Consider the following 27,461-nt stretch of genomic DNA (forward strand, 5'->3'; position numbering starts at 1 on the left):
TGTCTCCATGATGCCTCGTCTGTGGTCTGCAAACACAGGCTTTCTCGGTTGGCCAGCTGGTTACTCCCAAACCCCAGCCCAGGCCCCAGGGGAGCCTCACACATCACAAGCAGGGCCCGCTCCCCAGCTCCCTGCCTCATTGCTCTCGGGTGTCCTGAGCCCGGTCCTGCCTGCCAGGGATCCCAAATCAGCCTGCACCCACTTCGCAAGAGGAATTTGAGACCAAGGCTCAGAGGAGCCAGAAAGCAAACCTCAGCACCTGTGACACACGGAGCATGCTGGTGTGGCCCTCACAGCAGCGAGGAGGCGGCTGGAGTCCAAGGCGGGGAGCATGGGCTTTGCAGCGAGGCCCTTCAGGTGTCAACCCCAGGTCCGCCCCGTTAGCTGTGCAGACCTGAGCAGGCCTCCTGCCCTCTCCACGCCTCAGTCTCCTCCTCCGCTAAACAACAGACAGCGAAGGTGATTAAATGCCGTCCATCACCCGGCCTGAGGCAGGCACCCTTTCTTCCCCGGAGGGCACCTGCTCACCCTGGGCATCAGCTGGGCAGGGGGCTCAGAACCTGCAGCCCCCCAGGCAGCCAGCCCAAACAGGTCTGCATCCAGAGCTAGGTTTGTGGAGTTAATATTTGCCTGCTTGTGACCCAAATCTTCTGGGGCATCAGGCATGCCTGAGCCACTCAGCCCTGAGACTTCCAACCCAGAAGGGACATGAGGTGGGAGGTGGTGCTGAATCTGGGACAAGAGTCAGAAACCCTGGTCCCCTAGGGCACCCAGACCCAGGCTGGCTGGGAGAGGTCCATCCCTTCCCCATGTCCCTGCAGACTAAGTGTCACCCTCCACCCCATAGTACTTGCTCTGAAGACCCGAGCCCCACTCATCTGATGACCCATTTCCATAGGATCCCGGAAACCAGTGAGAACATGGGAGGGTGGAGGCTGAGGCCCCACAGGCGAAGAGCTGAGCCCCAGCGTCTGTGGGCAGTGGAGGTGGCTGCCACGCACGCTCATCAAATGGAGATTTCACTCGGGCTATTTAGACCCGTTTCCTGATTTTAATAGTAAGCCCCACGCAGGAGAACCACCAGTCAGTGCCACTCCCAGCAACTATGCGGGGCGTCGGTCCCCACTTCACAGATGAGAAACCTCAGCTTAGAGCCTGAGACAGCCTGCCAAGGTCTCTAAATAGTCAGAGGTACAGGGGGATTCAAACCAGGCCTCCTGGCTCCCGGGCTAATGAATAAACAGCCTGCCTCAGCACTCCACTTTCCTGCCACTGTTTATCAGGTGTTTACCTGGTATCAGGCAGGACTCTACCTGCTTACACATGACGACTGTCTTTATTGGTCCAAGAACCTTCCGGATGAGGACAAGGCTGTTACCCAACAAGCTGAGAAACTGAACTGAAACACAGGGAGGTTGAGACACTTGCCCCAGGACACAGGGCAGACAAGAGGCAGAGTGAGCATCAAAACCAGGCAGCCTGGCTCCAGAGGTCACCCCTGCATATACCCCACCCTCCAAATGACTCTGTCCCCTTATTTCCCCCAACACACACACACACACACACACACACACACACACTCACATGCACACACACGCGTGCACACAGGGCAGGAGAGACCTACCATTGGGAAGGTTTCATGAACACAATGGCTCTTACCTGCACAAGAAAAGAGCTGAAGGCCCAGGAGGCTGTGAAAGGTAGGAGCTGGGTAGGCACCCTCGTCCGCCCTCCCTGTTCCCCCTGCTGAGCAGACGGAGCCTGGGTAATGGTGTCATTCCCCGCCTGCAACTGTCCAGGGCCCACAGAGCCAGAAGCTCCTCAGTGTGGCCCACAGGCCATTCTTTTGACAGATCATCCCCAACTCCCCATTCACCAATGATGAGTGTTTGCTGAGCACACACTATGGATCAGGCCTCATGGGGAGACAAACATCCTATAGAGCAGCGGTTCTCAACCTGTGAGTCAAACCCCTTTGGGGGTCGAACGACCCTTTCACAGAACGGAAAACAGATATAGAATTACATATTGTTTTTGTGATTAATCACTATGCTTTAATTATGTTCAATTTGTAACAATGAAAATACATCCTGCATATCAGATATTTACATTACGATTCATAACAGTAGCAAATTACAGTTATGAAGTAGCAACAAAAATAATTTTATGGCCGAAACCGGTTTGGCTCAGTGGATAGAGCGTCGGCCTGCGGACTGAAAGGTCCCAGGTTAGATTCCGGTCAGGGGCATGTACCTGGGTTGCAGGCACATCCCCAGTGGGAGATGTGCAGGAGGTGGCTGATCGATGTTTCTCTCTCATCGATGTTTCTAACTCTCTATCTCTCTCACTTCCTCTCTGTAAAAAAATCAATAAAATATATTTTAAAAAATATATAATTTTTGCCGAAACCGGTTTGGCTCAGTGGATAGAGCCTCGGCCTGCGGACTGAAGGGTCCCAGGTTCGATTCCGGTCAAGGGCATGTACCTGGGTTGCGGGCATATCCCCAGCGGGAGATGTGCAGGAGGCAGCTGATCGATGTTTCTCTCTCATCGATGTTTCTAACTCTCTATCTCTCTCCCTTCCTCTCTGTAAAAAATCAATAAAATATATTTAAAAAAATAAAAATAAAATAATAATAATTTTATGGTTGGGGGTCACCACAACATGAGGAACTGTATTAAAGGGTTGCGGCATTAGGAAGGTTGAGAACCACTGCTATAGAATAAAAGCCTAATATGTAAATCAACTGAACGGAGGAACAACCAGTGGAATGACCAGTCGCTATGACACACACTGACCACCAGGGGGCAGACGCTCAATGCAGGAGCTGCCCCCAGCCCACAGGCCCCAGGCCAGCCAAGGCGGGTGCCAGCAAGGCGCCCTCTTCCCACCCCATCGCCCCACCGGTTGCCTCCAACAGAGGGAGGCAACCACCCGTGGCAGGGCAATCGGGAGATGTGGCCGGCCAGCAAGCAGGTGGCGCCAGGCCAGCCAAGGTGGGTGCCCCACAGATCAGCCCTGATCACTGGCCAGGCCTAGGGGCCCTACCCATGCACAAATTTCATGCACTGGGCCTCTAGTGGAAAATAAAAGACAGAGCCTGAGCTTTGGGAGCAGAAGAGGGGCCCCCACCTGCCCCAGTCACATGACCTGCCTTCCTTGGCCTGGAAACTGAGTCCCACCTTGTCTGCTTGGGACACTCACACCTACATTTTGAGCCTTAACACAAGATGACCTCAGGGAAGTCTTCCACGATGCCCACAGCTAGCCACTCACCCCTCAGAGTACCTAACACTCTGGACTGGAATCATTTGCTTTGTTCTCTGACTCCCCCACTAGACTGTGAGTTCCTTGAGGACAGGGACAATGCCTTTCATTTCTGTCTCTCCAGTACCCAGTACAGTCCTCGGGACATGGTAGAGATTCAAGAGATGATGGATGGCTGGGCGGGTAGGTGGATAGATTGATAGATGGATGGGTGGATGGATGGATGGATGGATGGATGGATGGATGGATAGATGGATAGGTGGGTGGGTGGGTGGATAGATGGGTGGATAGGGGGATGAGAGGATGAGTGGGTGGGTGGGTGGATGGATAGATGGATAGGTGGGTGGGTGGGTGGGTGGATAGATGGGTGGATAGGGGGATGAGGGGATGGGTGGGTGGGTGGGTGGGTGGATAGGTGGGTGGGTGGATAAATGGGTGGATAGATGGGTGGATAGGGGGATGAGGGGATGGGTGGGTGGGTGGGTGGATAGGTGGGTGGGTGGATAAATGGGTGGATAGATGGGTGGATAGGGGGATGAGGGGATGGGTGGGTGGGTGGGTGGATAGGTGGGTGGGTGGATAAATGGGTGGATAGGGGGATGAGGGGATAGGTGGGTGGGTGGGTGGATGGATGGGTGGACACATAAATGACTAAATGAATGAACAAATAATAGGATCCCATAAGTAATACTAGAGGCCACTGGGCTCCAGGCTCTACTTCAGTCTGGAATTTACTGGAGCTCAGCTGCCAGGGAATCCCAGCTTTGCCCCAGGTATTTAGTCTGACCCAACTCTTTTCTAGATACGTTTCCCCAACTTGGCCGAGTATCCCTATGTGATCACTGTCTGTCTCCTTCACAGGCTGTAGCGTAGGTGACACACTACCCAGCACTGCGTCTGGCCTAACAATTACGTCCTCAATGCCCTCCCCTGGGCTGGGGCCGCTGCAGGCCTCAATGAATACTTGTTGAATAAATGACAAATGAACAAAAGACCTAGGGAGCTTTTTAAACATGGAGATTTCTAGGTCCCGGTCGAGATCTGCTGGCTCAGAATCTCTAAGGGTGAAGCTCAAGAATGCGTATTTTGTTCAAAAGCTTTCTGGCAATTCCAGTAATTGGCCAGGATTGGGCACCTAGCGTGTGGGGAAGAGGAGTCCCCAGCTACTGAAGGCTGTGGCCGCAGATGAAGGCATCTCCGAACAGGGCCGGATGGAGCGGTCACCAGCTCGGGCAGATCACCGCTCTCCTAATTCTTTTAGGTTAAAAGAGTCTAGCAGCATTCTTTGGAGTGTGGTTCTTGAACTATTTACTTCAGAACCACCTGAGTGAGAGGAAGCCTTTTTTAAAAAATATTTTTTTTTATTGATTTCAGAGAGGAAGAGAGAGGGAGAGAGAGATAGAAACATCAATGATGAGAAAGAATCATTGATCAGCTGCCTCCTGCATGCACACCCCCTACTGAGGATCAAGCCTGCAGCCCTGACTGGGAATCGAACCGTGACCTCCTGATTCATAGGTCGAGGCTCAGCCACTGAGTCACGCCGGCTGGGCAGAGGAAGTATTTTTTTTTAATGTAGATTCTAAGGTCCCACCCCAACCCACAAACTTAGAGTCTCTTCGGGGGAGGCCCCAAGAATCTGCACCCTCAACAGGCTGCCTGGGCCATCCTGGCACCCGGGGGGATGGGAGTGACTGGCTCATGGGTTCCCCGGGGTGCTAAGGCCACCTGCTGTGTCCGGCACCTTCATGCACACCTCACCTCCTGAGAGAGGAAAGTTCCTGTGGGGGCAGCTTGGATGACTCCAAGAAACCCAGCAAACGAGGTGAGAGGCCACAAGGCAGCAAAGGTGCCCATTCCTCAGCGCCTGAGCCTTGAAGCAACCAACGAGCCATGAGGCCCAGCTTCTCATCTTACAGATGAGGAAACCGAGGCCCAGGGAGGACTGTGTCCTGCCCAAGGTCATCAAAGAGCGAGTGCCAGAGCCAAGCTCGAAGCCAGATGGCCATGCCCCAGGCTCGCCCCCGGGCCCACGCTGCCCTGGCCCCCTGGGAGGCTCTCCCCTACGCGCATTCTCCGCACCTGCTCCCCGGTGAGTCAAGGTCCCTGGGAAGAGCCCCCAGCAGGGCAGCGGCCGTCAGCCCGGGATGTCTCGGCCAGGCTTGCTGTTCCAGGAAGTCAGAGTGGCTCTGATCATGGAGATTAACAGTATCAGGCATGTTCAAGGCACTGTCGAGTCCTGCCATTTCAGAATCTGCATCAATTATGATGCAGATGGAAGAGGAGTCGTGCACCCAAAGTCATAGACCAGGGAGTGAGGACGCGGGACCCGAGCCTGTGCTGGAGACTAGCGTGCTTAGTGCCCAGTGAGATGACCCCTGTCACTTATTTTTAATTTTTTAAAGATACTTTTTTTTATTTGTATTTTTTTGTTGATTTCAGAGAGGAAGGGAGAGAGAGAGAAACATCAGTGATGACAGAGGCTCACTGATCGGTGGCCTCCTACACACCCTACACTGGGGATCGAGCCCACAACCCAGGCATGACTCCTACCCGGGACTGAACCATGACCTCCTGGCTCATAGGTTGACATTCAACCACTGAGCCACGCCGGCGGGGCCATTTCATTTATTTTTATCGTTGTTGTTCTTGTTCTGATGGGAGGGAGCGAGGGCACGCAGCAGCAGGGCCTGGGCAGGAAGTCATGCTCACGAAAGTGGCCAAGAGGTGAAGCTCCCAGGTCTTCTGCTCCTGGTTCTGCTGCCATTGGCTGTGTGACCTGGGGCAAGTCACCGCCCCTCTCCAGGTGAGGCTGACCCCGTGCATAAAGTTAGGACTTTGGCCTCGAGGATCCCGGAAGGCCCTTCCAGCTCTAAATGAGTCTCTGACTTCATGGCCCTGTCCTCAGCTTCTAGTTCTCTCCCCACCAGCCACAACCTCTCCCTGGTCCCGCGTCCACTTCCTGTGAGCAGCTGAGGCCTGTACTGCTTGGCCAGGCTGCAGGCTGGGCTGAGCTCTGCTCAGTGGTGGACTAAGCACTCACTGCCTTTGCTCTCCCAGTCACTGTCCCTTTGCCTCCCTCACCGGAACCCAGGTGCCTGCTTCCCAATGTTGTGCTCTTCCCGAGACCCCGGGGGGGTGGGGGTGGGGGGTAAGAACAGGGGCCAGGGGGTCAGGGGGCTGGAATTCTCATCCTGAGTCTGCCCCACGTGACTGTGAGACGATCATCAAAGGGCTTTAGGGCCACTGGAGCGCCAAGGCTCATGATACAACTATAGGGGTTGGACTAAACCAGTTGTCCCAAAGCGGGGTGGGCTGACCACTGGAACCCCCCAAGACCCTAACAGGTAGTTTGCCAAGGAAGGGCTCAGCTGAACAAAGGGTTTCAAGGGAGGTCTCCGGCCTCAGATGGGTCAGGGTTCCAGTTCTGCCATTTCCTAGCTGTGTGACTTTGGGCAAATTACCACCCTCTCTGTCCCTCAGCTGCCACGCCTGTTAAATGGAGATATTAACCATACACAGCCCACAGATTGCCACAGAGAACTGAAAGAAGATAATAACAATACGTGGTGCCTGGCACACTCTAAGCCCTCAGTAAACACGGGTTATTTTTTCAATCCTCTGGGATCACATTTCATCTCATCCATACTTCACAGATGAGATAACCAAGATTGCCGAGAGGCAAGTCAGCTGCCCAAAGTGAAGGGGCTCTTAAGGAGCAGGTCTCTGGGAACTGCTCCCCATCTCTCCTGGCCCCCCAAAAATGAGGCCTCTGCCTGGCGTCTGTAAACTACAGCTGCCGTCCCCAGCGAAGACCACGCCATCCCTGGCCTCACATGACCCATGTCCAGGATCAAACCCTAGCCCAGCCCCCGGAAGTTTTCCAATCACTTACTGGGGAGGAAGCCAAGGCCCAGCAAATGCTTAAACAACCCAGAGGGCCCTGGCTCCGGGGAGGGCCAACTCCCCTTTCCAGCAGCAGCCTAGCTCCTCCCGCGGGAGGCACTGCCCAGTCTCTGAGTAGGCAAAAGGGCAACAGTTAAAACCACACCAGGACCTGCGGATGGTGGGACGGTGACGTTCACCTGAGCCCCCACGGAGTCTCTCGCTGGGGTTACTCTCCACCTGCTTCCACCCTTGAGACTTTGGTTGTTTCATTCAAGGGACCAGTCCCAGCCCGGATGCCCTGTTATGCTGTGTGACCTCAGGCAAGTTGCTTAACCTCTCTGAGTCTCAGGAATCTTTTTAGAAAAGAGAAATGAGCAGATTTCAGGAAGCGCTAAGGACGCAGCAGGGTTTGCAGAATGATCTAAAGGTCTCCCCGATGTCTCCTGACCCTTCCAACCCTGTCTCCCCCGAGGACAAAAGGTTCTGATCTTGGCCCCCCTCCCGCCCTCCCCATATCTGGAAACACTTGACCGGCTTCCTATGGTCCTCGAGATGAAGTGAGAGCTCCGACTGAGATGTTCAGAGCCCTTCACCAGCACCCCCCACGGCCCCGAACCCAGCCTTCGCAGCCATGCACAGTGCTTCCCTCTCGCTGAACTGGCTGCCGCTTGGCTGCCTTGCTCAGACACTCCCCTAGAAAGCTTCTTGTTTCTATGCCTGGGTTAGGCACTCTCCATCTTTGCACCGGGTACCGTCTGCCTCCCCAGCAGAAAGAGGGTGCACACATTTACTCATATCTGGCTCCTAGCTGGTACCGGCTCCCTAGGAAATCTGTGCCAGATAAGAATGTGATGGGAAGAGAAGAATGCAAGGACAGACAAACAAAAACAAATCAGCTGCTCCCTGGGCATGGGTCTCCTCCTCTGCCAACAGGAATGCTGTGGGAGCAGTAGCTGGACCACCTGGGTGGGGCCCTCACCCCCTTTGGCAGCTGGCCGTGCTGGCTGGGTGGCCTCTCCCCGCCCTGGAAGGTGAGGACAGCTACAGCACCTGCACTTTTATGCGGATGCCGTGAGCCAGTCCTCCCAGAGTGCTCAGGCCAGCACCTGGCGCGTAAAGGTGACTTCCCTACACTTCACGTCTGAGAAGTGGGAAGTGGGGGTGACACAGGGCCCAGAGCTGTCCAGCCTGGCCCAGCTGAAGTGGCATCTGCTGCAGGGACCGAGTTCTCCTGACACCAAGCTCCCAATGGGCTCGGGTGCTCGTCGCATCTGCCAGCACTGGCCCCACACCCGGCAGCTGGTGCCTGGAGACTGTGGGCCACACTGTGCCATCTCGCACACACCGCTGACCTCTCTGATCCCATTCCCTCCTCTCTAAAAAGGAGGGTGCGAAGCGCCCGCTTCCATCATTTTGGGGACCCAGCAACCTCTGCTCATTCTCATAGCGACTGCCAACGACCTCTCCCGGGGTGGGCTGGACCCTCCCCTCCCTTGGTCAAGGTGTCACTGAGAACCACGAGGCTACCAAATGGGACTGTCCCCAACCCCCCTCATGTGTACTCCAAATCTACCCCGATTCTTCCATTTCCCAAGAAGCACCCCTACTCCCATAAACCCCCACCCGGCATCACCACACTGGTACCTCCTCCTCTCTCGTTCGCCTACAGATCCGGCTCCTGTAGCTCCCCCATGGGTCTTGACCATCCGTACAAACCCTTCTCCTGGGTCCCCCAGCCCCCTTCCCCCCACTTCACCTCCAACCGAAACACCTTTTCTCAGCCCCTCTTCACCACCCAGCACCTCAGAAGCTGTCCCCACACGCTGTCCGTCTCTCCCTTCTCGCCTCCTGGCCCCTCATCCTTTCCCACTCCGGAGCCCCATCACCCCTCCAGAACTGCTCTGACAAAAAGGCCCAAACTGCCTCCAAGTGGCCTGAACCAGTGGCCCCTTTCGTGTCTCCTCTTCCCTGGACTCTCGCCGGCCTGCAGCCACGCTAACCACTCGCTCTTTTCTGAAGCAGAACCACGTGTGGGCTTCCCAGGGGCCCCACTCTCCTTCCTCCTCCCAGCGCCACCCCCTGGCCTCCTCCTGCCTCCCCTGACCTCGGGGTGGCCGCACCTGCTCCATCTACGTGCTAACAACGCCCAAGTTAGAATCCAGCCCGGAGACCAGTCATTCCCATCACATCAGACTGTTTGTTTACAGGACTTCTTACGTGACACTGGGGACGAAAGGGACGGCACAGCAGAGCCGACAAGCTCAGGGGCCTGGCAAGCGCAGTGACTGCAGGTAACCACGCAGGATGGATGGGCCGATCCTAAATTCCTAACCGGGCAGGTCAGAGCGGGAAGTCGTACAGCTTCCTCGGCAAAGGTCAACCTTGACCTGAAGTGAATGTGGCCCAACGTTCTTACGCATCTAGGGTAGCACACATTTAAAATGTCAAAGTCGTTTTCCTTCCCGGGCCCCTGGGAGGCCCACGCGGGCACCAGAGCCAAGACCACCGAGCTCCTCCTGTCACCTCGCTGCTGCACGCTGTCCGGGAGCTGTCGGTGGTAAATGGGCACTGTCCTGCACCCGCCAACGAAAAAGAAGTGTGCGTCTCTCCGTTTTGCTTTTTATCCAATCCCAGCGATTTCCCCACCTCGCTTCCTCCCACCTCCCTAACCCCCCACCCATGGATTCCACGTGACCTTCCCCACGCTCTCTCCTTTGATTCCAAATGCACAGAAAGAACTACCAAACTGCCACTCTCCTGAGCATTTTCTCAACCTGTTGAGATCCCGCTCCTCAAAATTCTGGCTCAAATAAACGCTCACGCAACTTTTCTATAGGTTGGACCTTCTTTCATCAGTGACATGCAGTTACGCTGTAATCTGAGCGATTGCTTTGGTTGTTGTCTCCTCTGCCATCATGTAAGAGCCACAGGGCAAGGCTAGTGAAGGTCGACCAGCTGACCGACATCACGCCAGCGGCAATGCTGCTCGCCCACGGGCCAGGCGCTGTCCGGAGCTGCCTCCTTGTACTTGCTCCTGAAATCCACACAACACAGGACACAGCGACTAGTATTATCCCCTTTTACAGATGAGGAAACTGAGATACACAGGGGCCAAGTGAGTTGCCTAAGGTCCAACACAGAACAAGGCCCAGCAGAGAGCAGGGCACCCATCGACCCGCCAAGCCCAACACAGGCCTGGCCCTTTGCAAACCCGAAATAGACACTTGCCAAATGAGCAAATCTATCACCACAAATCAATGCATGAGATGCACCATCGTGTAGAGAGAGGTGGTCTTAGAGTAGTGGAACGCGGAGCAATTTTAATTTCCTTCTGTCTATATTTCCCAAGTTTTCTTCAATGGTCGTGTAACACATACATCAAGTATAATCACGCTTTAGTTTTCAAATAAATTCAAAGGTCCTGGGCAATGTCTTGGTCCAGGAATATTTTTCTTCAATTTTCAGAGACTGTTATTCCTCTACTTAATTTAACCATTGTTTTTCTAGTGAAATTGAATAATAAGCCCGCATTTTTAGAGCTCTCTCCAAGTCTGCCCACTTCAAACTATGAAGAGAGGGAAAGTAATGAGAGCGGTCAGCCTCGAGCCCTGATGGCGGGAGGCAGGGACGCATGCCAAGCAGGCAGCCTGGAGGGGGCTTTCTATAGAGGCCCAGAGGCCAGGCTCTCAAAGAGCAGGAGGGGCCAGGCCCAGAAGGCCGCCCGCCTGGGGCCTTATGCACCCCGTTTTGGGGCCACCTCAAAACGCCTGCCTTGCCCTGGTCTAAGAGGGTCCCTGCAAAGACTGGCCCAAGACCACCCTCTCGACAGGTGAGTGGGAAGATGAACCCCTGAAGCCCTTGGCAGGAGGCTTAGCACCAGGCTCTAACCAAGAGGAAGGCACCACCTGTGCTTCTGGCCACGTGGTCACCTGTCCTCCCGTTTCCCACCGCATGTGGCCACTGCTGCCAGGGGACACCGAAGGCCCAGGCAGGCCCGGTCCTGGAAAGGGTGGCACTGGCCTAGGATGCAGGGCTGGGAGCTGGGCTCTGGGGCAGACAGAACAAGGTGGACCCGTGCCGCCTCCACCCCTCACAGGTGCGTGACCTGGCCGAGCAAGATGACTGACCTGGGCCTCCGCCTCCTCGGGGACACATGGAGATGACAGGCCCACGTCCCTGACGGCTGATGACTGAGCAGCTCCCCCGAGCCCCGTGCCTGCCAACGTGCCTGCCACTCCCTAAATAAGACCTATTAGTTCAGCAATCTCCATAAATACACGCCATTATTATTAGCGCTTTCCGGACGGCAGGCCTGGGGGCCCGTTGGGGCACTGGGGTTCTATTCTAGGCCTTGACCCTAAACCACAGGGCAGTGAACCCAGCTAAGTGGGTGAAAAAACACACATCCGTTTCAGACAAAGTGTGGCAGAGTGTGTAAGATTATAGACCGGGGGGCATCCCCTCGCCCCCATTCCTCAAAGGGAAACGGAAAATAGAGTAAAGGAGGGAAACAGGATTCGAGGAGGATCTCGCTGCCTAGTTTGAATCCTGCCACTGACAAACACCGTGACCTTGGGAAAGTCACTCAAGCTCTCAGACTCCATGTCCTCGTCTATAAGATGGGCCAACAGTCCCCACCTGCAGGCTCGGCATGGGAATTAAAGAAACTGATGCATCAAAAGGGTCTGGCACGTACAGACTTAAAGTGAACATGAGTTGTCCTTAAAGAAATAAGCTCTCAAACTTCACTATTAAGTGAAGGGCAGATGTAACTAAAAACACTGGGTAACCTCAATTCCAGTTACTTTTATCTGTGGCTTTTCTGGTATTATTGGGGGTTGTGGGGGGGGGGGGGGGGCAGCAGGCTCACCTTCCCAGTTCTCTTTTGTTTGGTCAGATATTAAAATGGAAATATTTTTGAGAATCCACCAGCCACAGATGCCGGGGCTGGAACATTAGGCAGCTTGGGGAAAACAAGATGTGCAGGGGAGGGGCTGGCCCACACAGCACGATGCCCCTGGCAGGCGAGGTGTGGCAGGACTCCTGGGCTGGTACCCAGATGATGCTGTACCCTCTGACCTGAGGAAGGTTCAGCACTTGCTCTGACACCCGAGCCGGACTGAACTCCCAACAGCTCTTGCCTCTGAGCCTTCGCACATGCTGTTCCTTCGATCCAGACCCTTTCCCTGTCCCCACCCCATTCTCCCGCTCTCACACCTCCAATGAATGTAACAGCACACATGTCCATCTCCCCACCAGAGCTCACACACTGGACAAGAGCTAACGCTCTTGTGAAGAGATGTCCACTCAACAGTCTGGCTCTACTCTCTTGTGCTGTCCCTGAATCCATGGGGAGAGGCCATGCCCGCTGTTGCCTACGCCTCCCCCAGACAGCTCCAGCCACCTGGGTCCTGGACATCACACCTCCACCAGCCCTGAGCTGGCTGACTTGTTCACCGTGTCCTCGGACATCACCACCGCTTTGCCCTCCAGATGCCTGGGTCCCCTGAGTGTGGTTATTCAATCAATGGCCAAGCAGGCTCGCAATTAACAGCATCCTATCCTCAACCCATTTCCCCTCTTCTTGGCGCATGGCAATATAATAACTCAGTTCCCAAAGGGAGAGGTCATTCGAGGGCCATTTACAACCCCAGCCACCCCAGCCGGCCCAGCCCAGCAGCTGCCCCTCTTGCTCTGCACTGTGAGGACCCTGGGCCAGCCCTGGAGTGGTCAGCACCAGAATGCCAGCTCCAGGGGAGGGGCTGTGCCCGAGCTGTTCGCTGCTGGATCCCCACGGTGAGCTTCAAATGTTAAACAACTAACTAGGGGGTGAGGGCTGATTTAAAGTGTTTGCCAATTTCTGTGGTGTAAATAGCCTCACTACGGCCCATTTCAAGCTACCAAGGTGACATCACCAAACAAACAATTGGGAAGAAAAGTGCAGTAGCCACCAGCAGGTATATTATACAGTCAGGTGTCATTTAACGACGGGGCTACACTCTGAGAAATGCATCGGTAGGCTACTTCATCCTTGTGTGAACATCAGAGTGCATTACAGAAACCTAGATGGTATAAGCAACGACACACCTAGGCTATATGGGATAGCCTGTTGTTCCTAGGCTATAAGCCTGTACATGTTCCTGTACGGAATACTGTAGGCCATGTAGCAATGGTATTTGTGTATCTAAACATAACTAAACAGGAAAAGGTACAGTAAAAATACAGTGTATGAGATAAAACTGTGCAGGGCACTGACCATGACTGGAGCCTGCAGGATTGGAAGATGCCGGGAAGTCAGTGAGTGAGTGGGAAGGCCTGGGCATTACTGGACACACTGCAGACTTTATCACACTGTCCCACAAGTCCTCCCCCGCTTCCTTCCGACAGGGTCAGAGAACATAGAGCTGTCAACGCTGCCCCATGAGCAGGGATGTGGGCTGGGGGGGAATATCGAGGAGAAACTGGCTGGGGGAGACGCCGATCACCGTAACAGTGACTGTCAGGAGGGAGTGACGGTGGCCTGAGGGTCAGCAGGAATGAGAAACCAGGACGGAAGGGTAAGGAACACAGGGACTGTCATGGCCACGTGGGTGGCTATTGCCTGTCGGAGCAGTGGTCAGATCTAGGAACTTTGTGGTGGTTCAGGAAAAAGAGGGTGTTATCATGAAGAAAGTGTAGTTCTGTTTAGATACACAAATACCATTGCTACATTGCCTACAGTTTCAGTTTTGACTTGGGAAATTTGTTTTGGGTTCCACTGGCCCTATCTGGCATAAAAGGCTCTCTCTGGTATTGAACTGATAGAAGAAATAAAACTTATCTCTGCTTTACACCATTACAACCTGACAATATTTCCAATGTTCAGGGACAGGCTGGCCCCACAGGGAAAGGGAAAACTCTCACTGGAGTGGCCGTGGCACTTCATTCTGGTTAAGGTGCTCCCGTGGGCCTGAGTCCGTGTACAGGACCTGAGGTCCTCAACAGAGCACCTACAGCCGGGTCCTCTGAAGCCCATCAGCCGGGCCTGGGGGCTGCAGCGCCCTCTGAACTTGCAGCGCTGGGGGACGGGCTCCCCTGGGAGGAAACAGGTCAGTGGCTGAGGGACTGGGGTGCAATCTGTGCGCTCAGAATTGAGGTGCTGAGTGAAAGGGAGTCCACTGCCAAGCCCCAGACACTGTTCCCGTCAGAGGAAAAACCCCCTGAACCATAGCCTTCATTTCTAATAATCCTATGGGACCACCATCATATATGCCAAAACATTATGTATGTATAATATAAATACAAACGCTTAAAAGACACAAATAAACACATAGGTCATAGTGAAGTAATTAGAAGTACTGTGTTTTGAGTTATCCTTGCTTCTATTATAACTTTTAAAATATATTTTTATTGATTTCAGAGATGAAGAGAGAGGGAGAGAGAGATAGAAACATCAATGATGAGAGAGAATTATTGATGGACTGCCTCCTGCACACACCCCTACTGGGGATCCAGCCCGCAACCTGGGCACGTGCCCTTCACTGGTATGGAGCCCAGGACTCTTCAGTCCCAATCCAATGCTCTATCCACTGAGCCAAACCAGCTAGGGCTAGTATAACCTTTTTTACTGAAAATGTATAGGCGTACAATTTTTTTATAAAGGCTGTGTCTAACAGCTAGCTCATAAAATTCCTCAAATACAGTGATCAGCTCTCACGCTTTGGTACAAACCGGCCCCAGCACACCACTGCCCAGGGCCCAGCACAGCCTTGTAGGACAGCCACTCCTGGGAGCTCTCTCGGACCAGGGCCCCAAAGGAAGTGGCTCTGATGGCCTCCAGCGAGACAAACAGACCAAGGAACTCTCCAGGGACCCACGGCCAGGACGGGGCTGAGCTGGGGCCCAGGTGGCACAGTGTGGTGGACGGAGAACTTGGGCCCACTCTGCTGCTTATAAATCCGGTTCTCTTCTGGACTCCAAACCCCTTGAGGGCAAGGACAGTGGCCCATTCACCACTGTCCAGCCGGGTGAGGAGAACACAAATGCGGTGAAGACCAGCCTTCACAAAACAGCAAGGACTGGGCGGCCGGGGAGACCCAGGCGTGAGTCATCTGCTGACTAACTATGACCTGCAGCTGTGTTCTTTTTTCTCATCTGTAAAATGGGTATGAACCCATCTTCCCTGCCTAATTATCAGGGCTGTTGTAGAAACAAAGAGATTTCGACCTGAAAGGGTGATATGAATCTAAGTTACTATCTTCTTATAGACACATCACCCACTTTATCTTTTCTAAACTTATCTGATTAAGATTATATGCTTGCCACTCTGCTCCTTGCCCGATTTAAGGGAACACACATGGGAAGCAGCTAGCCCAGCACCTGGCACTTACCAGATACTACCAATAACTGTTAATTCATTTACTGCTTATCTAGTTAACAGCAGGCTTTCCGCTTACACTAACCTGGTACTGGTACCGAAGAGCCCACCAGCTACACCCCCTCCCCAGACGCCTCCCAAGTTAAAACTTGAAAGAGCAGAATTTAGGAACCGTTCATTACTGGACATGCACTTAGTCAGCAACTATTTATCGAGCACCTACTATGTGTCAGGCCCTGTTCCAGGACAGACACGGTCCTTGCTCTCCTAGGCTTACAGTCCCCTGAGGGTATAGAGCAGTGATGGCGAACCTATGACACGCGTGTCAGAGGTGACACGCGAACTCACTTTTTTGGTTGATTTTTCTTTGTTAAATGGCATTTAAATATATAAAATAAATATCAAAAATATAAGTCTTCGTTTTACTATGGTTGTAAATATCAAAAAATTTCTCTATGTGACACGGCACCAGAGTTAAGTTAGGGTTTTTCAAAATGCTGACACGCTGAGCTCAAAAGGTTTTCCATCACTGGTATAGAGCCACCCTCACCACAATGAGGCTGGAGCAGCATCGTGAACAAAGATCCGTGAGCCTGTCTGACGGGCTGAGAGGAAGAGATCCCGGGTGAGAAGTGAACAGGCGAAGGATGGGACCAGCTTTCCATGGAGGGAACAGCAAGGGTGCAGGGTCTTTGGTGGGAGAGGAGGGGCAGGGATCTCAGGAAGGCAAGCATGAGGGAGCAGAGTGAGACTCAGGCCCAGCACAACCATAGGCCTCACAAGGCACGAGGAGGGTTCTGAGTGTCACCCTGGAGCCTGAGGGAGGGCAGGACAGCCCCCACCCATGGTCTCAGGGAGCTTGGAGAGTTCCAGACAGGGCCCTCCTTTCTAGTCTGTGTGTCGGAGGACTGGACACCGCAGGGTACAGCGCTGGATGGATAGACAGATGGATGCTGCAGCTGATGGCCATGCGGGCAGGGCTGCAGGGAAGGGCTGAGCACTTTAATGAGTGTGCACAACCTGTCCCCTCTCCCCACCATCCGAGGAGGAGCAGATGGTGCTTTGGCGGGCGGGCAGGGCGGGGCTTCCCCTGGATGAATCCCTCAGGAAGGCCAAGGACTTTGAGGCAAGGTCTCAGCTCTAAAGTGGAGGGAAGTGCCACCCACCCACCACCACCTCCCTGCTGTGGCCTGAGCCAGGGTCCTCGTGCTCTCCAGGTTAAAAGAGGTTCCTGACTCGTGCCTGGGTCCCCCACCCTGGGACAGGGAGGGGGACGTCTCCCACATTCTCCTACAACAGGCCTGGGCTCCCCTCTCAGAGACCACCCCTGGGGGCCAGGGCGCTGGCTGACCTTCATCCTCAGCAGGGCTCACCCCGACACCCTGCCCCGCCTCAGGAGTGTCCAGGCCTCACCCGGTTCTATGGCATGGCCTTCCCGCTGACCAGGGCACCTCTCCTCCCACCCGCTCCTCCATGCAGCCGCCCCTGCTCCATCCTGGGCCAGCGTCCAGGCTGAGAGAGGCTAGCCCAGCACAGAGGCGCCAGGAGCATTCCCTGGCTTCATGCAGCCCCAGGGACCCCCAAGGTCAGCAGGGGGAGGTGAAGCCCGTGACAGCAGAACCTGAAGGGTCCGTCCATGGACAGAAAGTGAGGCACAGAGTCACACACACACACACACACACACTGATGCTCAGAAGCCGGTCAGAAGTCATGCAGAGGATGGGACACAGACTCCCGTGGGGAGTGGGGTGCACACTCACACTCGAAAGGTACACATTCACACTCACACTCAACCCACCCAAGTAGTGACCCCCACACAGAGCAGACCCAGGCTCCGGAACGCACACCCAGAGACCCATCCACACACAGGCTCCCGGGACACAGACAGAGATCGCCGGCTCCCGGAGACACACACACACACACACACACACACACACACACACACACGCCAGGGCCACGGGGAAGATGCCGGCGTGGACCTCACACCCAGAGGCACCGAGGTACACACACTCACAGACACACCGGGACCCCAGGGAAGACACCAGACTCGTGCTGGGAGAGTCAGAGACACACAAAGATCCCGCAGCAGCAAAGACGCGCAAGGGGCCGGGACGCCGGGCAACGGGGCCCGGGGCTCTCCGCGACCCCGGCACAGGGGCGCCCCGGCCCTGGGGTCACCCGGGACCACACCCCCCACTCGCGGAGCCCCTCCCGGGCCGGCGGCGCCCGCGGCCCCCGCCCAGCCCCCGCCCGCGGGCCGCACTCACCCGCTCCGGCCGCGGCCGCGCCTTTGTTGTCCGCGCCGCTCACAAAGGCGCCGGCGGCCGGCTCCGCGCCTCTGCCCTCCGGCCGCCGCGGGCGCCCATGGCCGGGCCGGCCCAGCCCCGCGCCCCGCCCGGCCCGCCGCCGCCACCGAGCCGATGGCCCCGCCGGGAGCGCGCCGCCTCGGAGCGGCCTGGCCCGGCCACCGCGCTCGGCGCCGCCCCGCCGCCCGGCCGCAGCCGCTGAAGTCACCGCTTAACCCCTGGTGGCCGCCGCCGCCGCGCCCCTGCCTGCGCGGGCGCCCCCGGAGGACGGGATGGGGAAGAGGGGGGGCCCCCAGCCCCCTGTGGCAGGACGGCTTCTGCCCTCCCGCTGGCCCTGCTCCCATCAACCTGACCCAGCGCACCACGGGGAAACTGAGGCCACGGGGACCCCTCACTCCTCCACTCCCAGTGTCCCCTCCCACTCCCCTGCTTCTCCCGCCAGAAGCCCCCAGACACCATCCCATTCCCCCAAGTCCCGCACACGCACCCGGGGCTGCGGCTTCTCCTTCCGCACTTTCAGGAGTTTGCCAGGTGTTTCCTGGGAGGGTGAGATGCCTGGGCTGGCCCCGGGGGCAAAACCCGGGCCTGTGACGCCCTGCCTGCTGGCCCAGAGCCCTCCAGTCTCTCCGTGGCCTTTCACCTCAGTGCCCTGACCCCAGGGGCTGCAGGCATGAAGGGTTTGCTAAGCTGAGTGAGAACGTCTCACCGAACTGGCAACAGCCCTGCATGTGGCCCCATCTTCCTGATGAGGAAACTGAGGCTCAGCTGTAACTTGCCCAAACTCACCCGGCAAGGAAGTGGTGGAAGGCAGATCCTAGCACCTCCTTCCTTCCAGCCTCTAAAGCTGCCAAAATCGCTAGCTACTCCCTCCCAGAATTCCAAAGAGGGCCTGCGGATATGATGCAATTAATTAGACTTATCAGGCCATTAATTAAGATGATCCCCGGAGTTATTAAACACTGCCCTGCTACCTCTCAATTTACAACGCAATTCACACTCAGGCTTATCAGCAATTACTCCTGGGTTGATAATAAGGATTCTATAGACTCCAGAGGGCACAGGTGTATGCGGGCTGGAATCTTTGTCAGCCTGTGTTCATCCATTCAGTGCAGCCAGCAAAAACATTATTTTTTAAACGACTCCCTACACGTCAGGCACCAGCCTTAGGGGCTAGGCATGAAACAAGGAACCAGGCAGACCCCAGCCCTGCCCCCTCGGTTCTCAGAGGCCAGGAGGAGACACACAGAAACAGGCCACTGCAGTGTGCTGAGACAAGCCACCCTCGGGCCACCCTCTCTGAAGCCACCTTATTCATGGGTTGGTTTGTTCATTGTCCAGCGCCACACGAGAACATAAGCCCCATCGAGCCTGTCATAAGGCTTGTTCATAGGCGCTGTGGGAAGCCCCAGGCCCACAGCAACCCTGGGCTCATGGTAATTGGCCAGTAAGTATTAGTTGAGCACTCACTACGTTCCAGACATCATTCTAGGCGCAGGAGACACCAGTGAACAAACCAGGCTTGGTCCTTGCCCTGCTGGAGCTTCCATTCCAGGGGTGAATGAACGGTGGCCGTGACCGCAGAGAGGGAAGTTTCTGGAATGCTAGCAAAGCAGCAAGGGCATCTCTAGATGTCCATTGGGTGACCGGGGCTCATTGAACCTTGGACCAGAATTTAGATATTCTGAACCTGCATTCGCAGCCTTGCAGACCTGCTCCTACCCCCCTCCCGGGCCTTCTAGTTTTCCTCCTGGGCCTGAGCCCTCCTGAGCCCTCCAGGCTGAATGCCCGCCCCTCTTTGGTTGCAGGAGGCTCACCCTCCCTCCCAGGAACATCAGAAGCCCTAGCATGCCCAGGAGGCCCCCCCACATGGCCTTCGCTCCCTGATTTGAAATCTCTCCAGTTTGAGGGCAGCTATGATCCAGGCTTGAGGACAGGGGCCATCCCCCAGGCCCCCAGAGCCCAGCCCAGATTGGGATCATGAGAGGATCAAAATAGATTTCAGTGGACACCCTCAAACCCTTAGCAGTAGAACCCTCGGGATCCAGGGTTGCAACCCGCCAGCTCATAGACCAATGGAGCTGCAGAAGCATTTTGCCTCACCCATAGTGGTGGTGGTGTTGTTGTTGTGGTTAATTAGTTACCAACATTTAACAGTTAGGAGATTTCCCATAGAACGCCAGATTGCTGGCTTCTCTTAACAAATCTGAAGATCTGGTGATGCCAGGCCCCGTTCCCACGTGGTCACCCTCTGCAGGCCCCAGGGAACCTGGCTCCTTGCCAGAGCTATGCCCTCCGCTTGCCTCTGTCCCTCCCAGCCCTGTATAACCCATCTGACTTGGAGGCCTCTCCTCTGTGAATTAGTGTTTTTACTGCACTTTCCACTCTACATTGTACTTTTAGGAGAAAGAAACACATACTTGAGAATAAATAAGCCTGCAGCCCTAACCTACCAGGCTGGCCCCAGGCCCCAGGCCAGGCCAAATTCTCCAACATTCTTTTCTTTTCTTTTTAAATCTTCCCCCCGCCCCCCAGAGGAAAGAAGAGGGAGAGAGAGATAGAGACATCAATGATGAGAGAGAATCATCTATCAGCTGCCTCCTGCACGCCCCACACTGGAGATCGAGTCTGCAACCCTGGCATGTGCCCTGACCAGGAATCAAACCATGACCTCCTGGTTCATAGGTGGATGCTCAACCACTAAGCTACACCGACCACGCTCTCCTACATTCTTGATCTCTTCCCCATTGCCCTCTCCTGACACACACACCCCCCTTCTCGCTCGCCTCCCCAGCTTCACATTTTAGGCTCCACCGCACAAATGAATGTGCAAGGTGTTTGGCTGGGCCTTTGCCCATACTGTTCCCTCTGCTGCCATCCCCCAGACACTGTGGCCAACTGCTTTTTGCTGCTCTCAATGTAAACAATACCTTCTCAAGGATCTCTTTTCTAGTGCCCCCAGAGTCGACTCTGGGGCTCCCACATGTCCTGTGCTCCCCGCATCAGTGTACCCATCCTACCTACCGTGTTGTGCGGTGTATTTGCCCCATGTCTCCTCCCAGTCTGTGCATCCTGGGAGCAGGGACTCGGCTGTCATTCTCACTGGAATCCCCAACACCTGGGACAGAGCCTGGTCGAGCATAGGCAGGAGACAAATATTTGCTAAATAGATGAATTAATGGGTTTCAATCGCCACAAAAGGAACAAAAAGAATTTCTGGGAACATTTCCATGTCCCGGAACATTCCATGAACCAGAATTTCCCACTCCCTGAGGGTTCTGGTGAGGACAGGATTTACTGTGCAAGCATCATCATGAATGACACCGCCGAGTGGGACTGGGACTCTGCTCTCCCTTCTCTCCGCCGCCGACCTGAGAAAGAGTGGGGGAGTGCAGGTGGTGCTTCCACTGGCCAGAGAGGCTAGGTGACTTGCCCACGGTTGCCTAGCGAGCTGGTGGCAAAGTCAAGATGGAAACCCAGGCCCGGCCGGTGTGGCTCAGTGGTTGAGCGTCCACCTATGAACCAGGAGGTCATGGGTTGATTCCCGGTCAGGGTTCCATCGCCAGTGTGGGGCATGCAGGAGGCAGCCGATCAATGGTTCTCTCTCATTGATGTTTCTATCTCTCTCTCCCTTCCAAAAATTAAAAAAAAAAAGTAACGAAAAAGATGGAAACCCAGGGCTGCTGCCTCTGCCTCCCAGCCCGGCCCCCTTCCACTGGCCTGGACCCATAGAAGTCAAAAAGGACGTGGATGGATGGAGCAGTGGATTTCCCAAGCCCAGATGCCACCCTCACACGGGCAGTACAAACAGAGAGTGGGCAGGAAACGGTCAGTCCTCCACACTTACTGTATCATCAAAGCCATCATGAGCAGGCTCTCATCTGAGAGGGGCTGGATCACATCTTGATCATACATTCTATCTAACCAAGATGAAGCCCTCTTCCCCTACACTCCTGGCCCTGTAAGTAGGATGGGCACTTGGAAGGGGCTGGGATGCCACTGGGCAACCCTCCAAGCCTCTCAGATTCCTCACAACCCAAGACCTGCATCTGCAGGGAGCAAGCCAAGGTCCAGGCACAGGTCACAGTTGGAGGTGGTTTGCAGGGGCTCAGGTAGGAGAGAAACTTGACTTCTCTGAGCTACTATTTTATGGGCCTTGGTGTCGGGGAGAGGCCGGTCTGAGCAATTCATTCTCTTGGGGATATAATCTCAACGTTTTCCCAAGACAACCCTGGGACAGGTGGACAGCGCATGTCCGGTGGGCTGGACATGGACACAGGACAGGGCTCCGGGCCTGATTGCTCATGAGCTCTCTGTAGGACCCTGAAAACAGCCCTCAACCTCTTTCATTTCATTTTTTTCCCCAGAGAGGAAAGGAGAGGGAGAGAGAGATAGAAACATCAATGATGAGAGAGAATCATCTCTCTGTAAAGTGGGAACAATACTCTTGTTGCTCTCTTCGAACTCACAGATTTTGAAGGATCAATCCAGTATCGTCGAACAGAGATTTTTTTTCAACTTCTCACTGACAAAATTAAATAAATATGCTTTTTGATACTATATTATCATAAACAGTCATAACTACTATTTATGAGAGGCAATCTAGTACAGTCATGGTCAAGAGTTCAAACTCTTGGGATTCTCACTGTTAGGAAGGGAATTATTAATATGGAAAGGGAGAGGATAGAATGAACCCTGTGGTGTTGAAAGTATTGGTGTGAGTTCATAGCTCTGTCCACCAAGAGGACCTGGGAGCAGGAATATCCCAATAGCAATGAGCACACCTAGCAACTAGATCATTGTTTCAAAATATCATTCTCTACTCACAAGAACCAGAACTCCTTGGAGAAATGGCTGATTCCAGGGGGGAAATAGGTTGAGTCTGAAACATATTGTACCAGAAATTAATAAATTGCTCAAGCCCAGCCAGCATAGCTCAGTGGTTGAGCATCAACTTATGAACCAGGAAGTCACGGTTTGATTCCCAGTCAGGGCATATGCCTGGGTTGCAGGCTTGATCCCCAGTCTGGGGTGTGTAGGAGGCAGCCAATCAATGATTCTCTCTCATCATTGATGTTCCTCTCTCTCCCTCCTTCTTTCTTCCTCTCTGAAAACAATAAAAATCTATTTAAAATAATAATAAATTGCTCAAGAAGTGATCGGAACATAGCAAAAGGACACAGAGACCAGCTCAAAGAGGCTCTGAATAGCCAAACTGCAGGCAACTTGAGCATCCAAATAAATAGTAATTGTACGGATTTATATTCCATTGAATACAATAGCAAACCAAGAGTCCATACGAATAGAAATAAATAAATGAATGAATGGAAAGTTAGGAATGGCTATTTACATAGCCTCAAAGTACTTCCCCACAAAATGCTTTCTAATCATAAGGGGAAAAGAGCAACTCTACAGGAGACACCTCCTCACCCAAGCGATCAAACCAGGTTGGACCAGTTGTGGGATATTTGACATCACGAATCCCGTGATGTGATGGGCTGAGAAACACAACAGCCTCACTTCATGCTACTCCCGCCAAAGACGCACAACTCACATAGTTGTGAGCAAACATCAAACACACCCAACCTGAGGGACATTCCTCTAATTGTCTTCTGAAAGGCCAAGGTCACAGAAGCCAAGGAAAGACTGAGGAAGTCTCCAGATTGAAGGAAACTGAAGAGACGCAACAGCTAAATGCCCACAGGCGGTTCTGAACCTCCACCCTTTCCTACAAAGGGCCTTATTGGGACACTAGTTTCCTGGTGTTGACGGCTGCATCATGGTGGTGTAGGACCATGTCCTTGTGTGTGGGAAACGCACACTAAAGTGTCCAGAGGTAAGAAACATCATCAGTGGTTGCCTCTCAAATGCCTCAGAAGGAAAAAGCCCTACTGGCAACTGTTCTGTAAGTTTGAAGCTATTTCTAAAGCCAGCTGCCTGTGGTGATCTAGAACAAGTTGTTTGATGCTCTGAGCCTCAGTTTATCGTCTGTATAGTAGCAGTGAGTGAAAGTAATAATACCTGCTTCATACGGTTGTTTAGAGAATTAAATGAGATAATATTTGATAGTATTTGGAACAGAACTGGGTTCATATACATATTTCAAAATTTTGAAGAGCTGTATAATTTTTCTTTTTCTTCATGCTGTTACCATCCCCAGAACAAGTGGAAGGGTATGAATAAGGTGGCACACCCCAGTGCCAAAGGGACCAGGTAGGGGGTAAACCTGTGGGAAGCAGGATGAATGTGTGCGACAACTGACACAGATTTCAGGATTGGGGACACCACAGGGAGAGGGGACCCCCCGGAGGCCTGGAAAGTTCATGCCCCTGGAAAGGGGGCAGTCACCACCTGTCCTAATAAAAGCATCACTATGCCCCACGCCTCCAGAGCTCTCCCTTTCCCCCAAACCAGAAACCCAGATTTCTAAGTGAAATCCCCCCCCCTTTTTTTTTAAGTCTTGCCTTTTTAAAAACTATCTTTTTATTGACTTCAGAGAGGCAAAGGGAGAGAGAGATAGAAACATCAATGATGAGAGAGAAATATAATCCATCGGCTGCCTCCTACACGCCCCCTACTGGGGAATGAGCCTGCAACCCAGGCATGTGCCCTGACCGGGAATCGAACCGTGACCTCCTGGTTCATAGGCTGAAGCTCAACCACTGAGCCACACCAGCCGGCCTTCTGATTGTTAATATTGATAACTATTTCCAATTTTAAGTGGGCTAGTAATTTGTGAGCCAAACAGGCCCCAAGTGCCAGCACCAGGCAGCGTTCTGAAAGCTTGTCCCAAACATTTGGAAACATGGGAACGCCCCTGTGGGTTGACGGGAAAAGCACCAAACCACAATGCATGGTTCTTCTGACGGAGCCTCCGGCCAGGATGTGTACAACCCCATGTGCCACGGCGGCCCACTCCTCCCCAGCACGGCTGATTGGACAACAGGGTGAACAACTGACAGAAACTGAGCCAATCAGCTTGCTTCTTCCAGGAACTTGGAATTGCAGAGCTGAGAGGCTGAGTGGGTCAAATGCCCATGGACGCTGAGCCTGAACCATCACACAGGACTGGGGCCAGCATCCAGGCTGCCACAAACCACAGCCAAGTTCAAGCTGAGGTTCTGGGGGATCAGAAATGCCAGAGGAAAGACAAAAGAACGAAAGCAAGCAGGCGTACGGAGTAAGGTGGGGAAAAAAGACGGAGAGGCGGAGACCGTGCAGCCCTGGGAGGCATTCACGGCAGTGATGGCAACCGCTTCCAATGCACTCTCTCCACACGTGCTCTGTTTAACCTCTGTGCATCCATCGACGCATTGAATCCTCACAGCACCCCTATAAAGTAGGTACTGCTATCAGGTTTTACGGGAGGAAACTGAGGCACAAAGACATCCTGTCCTAGCCTTGAGTGTCCATCCGCGTGTCCTGTTGTGTCCTTATGAGAGACCCCACCCTTTACCTGTACTCACCTGCGTGGATTTTATTCCTGTGAGGAGAGGAGCGGGTCATTAATATTCAGGTAGTGCCCACTGCCCGTGGCTACTGCTCTGTGCAGGGTGAGGAGGGATTCTGGGACCAATTAAGGCAACCCCGAACATCCTGCTCCAGCCTTCCTGTATCTCCCCAAATGGAAAATATGAAGGGTTTGTAAAGGGGAGGTTTCACAGCCTGGGGCCCCAAAGGCAGCTGCAAACAGACCCCACAAGCCCATTACACCAGCCCAATCCACAGGAGGAACCCAGCCTCCTCCTCAGGGTCTGCAGCCTCCATGGGACACGCAGGCAGAGAGGCTTGCAGCTCTCTGTGAGCCGAGGGAGGCTGGGTTTCTCTGCTTGGGGCCTGGCCAAGGAGCCAGAAAGGACAAGGAGGCAAGGTCTTCGCTTCCTGGCATCAGGTTACTGCCCGTATCCAGGCTCGGGCTGCTAGGAGAAGCTCCGGGCATGAGAGCTGCTGGTCAGCTGACAGCAGACTTGTTCTGGAAGCTGCCATCAGGATGAAGAGAGTGTGGCACTGGCTGCTGAGGATGGGGAGCGGGGAAGGCGCCTGGGGGGCCAGGCTAAGCCTCCAGCCTTGCCAAGCAGACCAGGCTGGGGACTGGGGTTGAACAGAAGGCCTCCAGGAGGGAAGGCCCCGGGTCTGGGGATGGGAGGTGCTGAGCTGCCAGCCGGGGACTGCGGTGGCTGTAGCAGGAGGGCCTGGCTACGCCTGTAGCCTGGCACCAGCCCCAGAAACCTTCAGCATCCCCTCCCGTTTCACCGCCCAGGGCTGGAAGGTTCCATAAGCTCCCTGATCTCTCAGATGAAAGACGCTTTCTAAGAGCCATAAAGCCCGTCCCCCACTCGGAACAATGGGCCCTTATCCTGCCTGTCCTTCACATAAACTGCCATTAGCAATGCACCAGAAGCTGCAGGCAGGAGCTTTATAAACTGGGTTTCTGGACCAGCCCCAGCGTTCATTAACATCCACTCCCTCACCCTCCATGGAGCCTGCAAAGTCACTCCAGATTACAGAGTTCCACAGTGTGCTCGGCCTGCAGGCCACCCCGCAAGGAAGCGGCCTTTGTCCTGGTTTATGAATAAAGAAGCAGACCCAGAGAGGTTAGGTGCTGGCCCAGGGTCACACAGCAGGAGAGTGGAGGAGGCGGGGTTGAAACCCCGAGTCCCAGCTCCTTCCCCCATACCACGTGGCCTCGGGTTATGCTCACTCAGTCCTGCTGCCGGGATTCAGGAGGTAAAGCCCAGTGATTTTCTTGGGTTTTCTCCTGGAACTAAGCATCTTCTGAGACCTCAATGCCTTCACCAGATGGTCCTGTTGACCTACCCAAGGTGCCAGCAGAGGGAGAGTGGGGCGGGCCACTTCTGAAGGGAGAGCGCATCAGGCACAGGTATAAAGGACCCCAGCCCCTTCCCTCGGGTGAAATCACAGTCCTTCACCGCATCTCACATTCACACTCCCAAAGCCGGTTCACCCCTTCCTTCTCTGAAGGCCGCTGTTGATGACAGCCCCCCTTCACTGAGCCTTTACAGCATGCTGACCCATGCTCGTCATGCATGAATGCATATCTTCTTGCAAGAATCTACAGAATGGCTGCTTTCAAGATCCCTTTTTGCAGAGAGAGGTAAGTAGCCTATCTAAGGTCACACAGCAAGTAAACAACAGATTCCAGGTGTATCTGAGTCTACCTCACTGTGTCTCCCCAAGCCTTCACACTGTGGGGTTCAGCAGACACTCCATTCCCCCAGCACAGGGGCTGTTCCCCACCTCTGCCTCCCTTGGTATCCTGACTCCCCTCAGATTCTGGGAGCTTTCCAGGTGGCCTACACCAGCCCCCACAAAGGCAGCTTATAGTCTTTGGATGAATGGATGGTTGGACAGATGGATGGACACACAAATGGATGGATGGAAGGATGGATGGATGATGGATGAATGATCAATGGATGGATGATGGATGAATGGATGGATGATGGATGGATGATGGATAATGATGGATGGATGGATGGATGGATGGATGGATGGATGGATAATGGACAATGATGGATAGATAATGGATGGATGGATGGATGGATGGATGGATGGATGGATGGATAATGGATGGATGATGGATGGATAAATACAATAGAAAAATAAGAGGAAAAGAACTAGAAAACAA

The 27,461-nt window shown here is 54.1% G+C and overlaps 1 protein-coding gene across 48 annotated transcripts in view; it reads right to left on the bottom strand.

Annotated features, from left to right (window-relative positions):
* The window catches only part of ARHGEF10L (Rho guanine nucleotide exchange factor 10 like), a 146,750-nt gene that overhangs the window by 113,389 nt on the left and 5,900 nt on the right, over positions 1–27,461 (bottom strand). For 44 of the 48 annotated variants that reach the window (XM_059691077.1, XM_059691078.1, XM_059691075.1 and 41 more), the window contains exon 1: positions 17,780–18,174. The exons of 1 other annotated variant lie outside the window; for it this stretch is intronic. The gene's annotated coding sequence lies outside the window, so the exon portion shown is untranslated. Of the gene's footprint in view, positions 1–17,779; positions 18,175–27,461 lie in introns of those variants that run through there. 3 more of the 48 variants (XM_059691081.1, XM_059691080.1, XM_059691079.1) reach the window with 2 other exon arrangements.

This window comes from Myotis daubentonii, chromosome 3, assembly GCF_963259705.1.
Source record: "Myotis daubentonii chromosome 3, mMyoDau2.1, whole genome shotgun sequence".
Classification (NCBI taxonomy): domain Eukaryota; kingdom Metazoa; phylum Chordata; class Mammalia; order Chiroptera; family Vespertilionidae; genus Myotis; species Myotis daubentonii.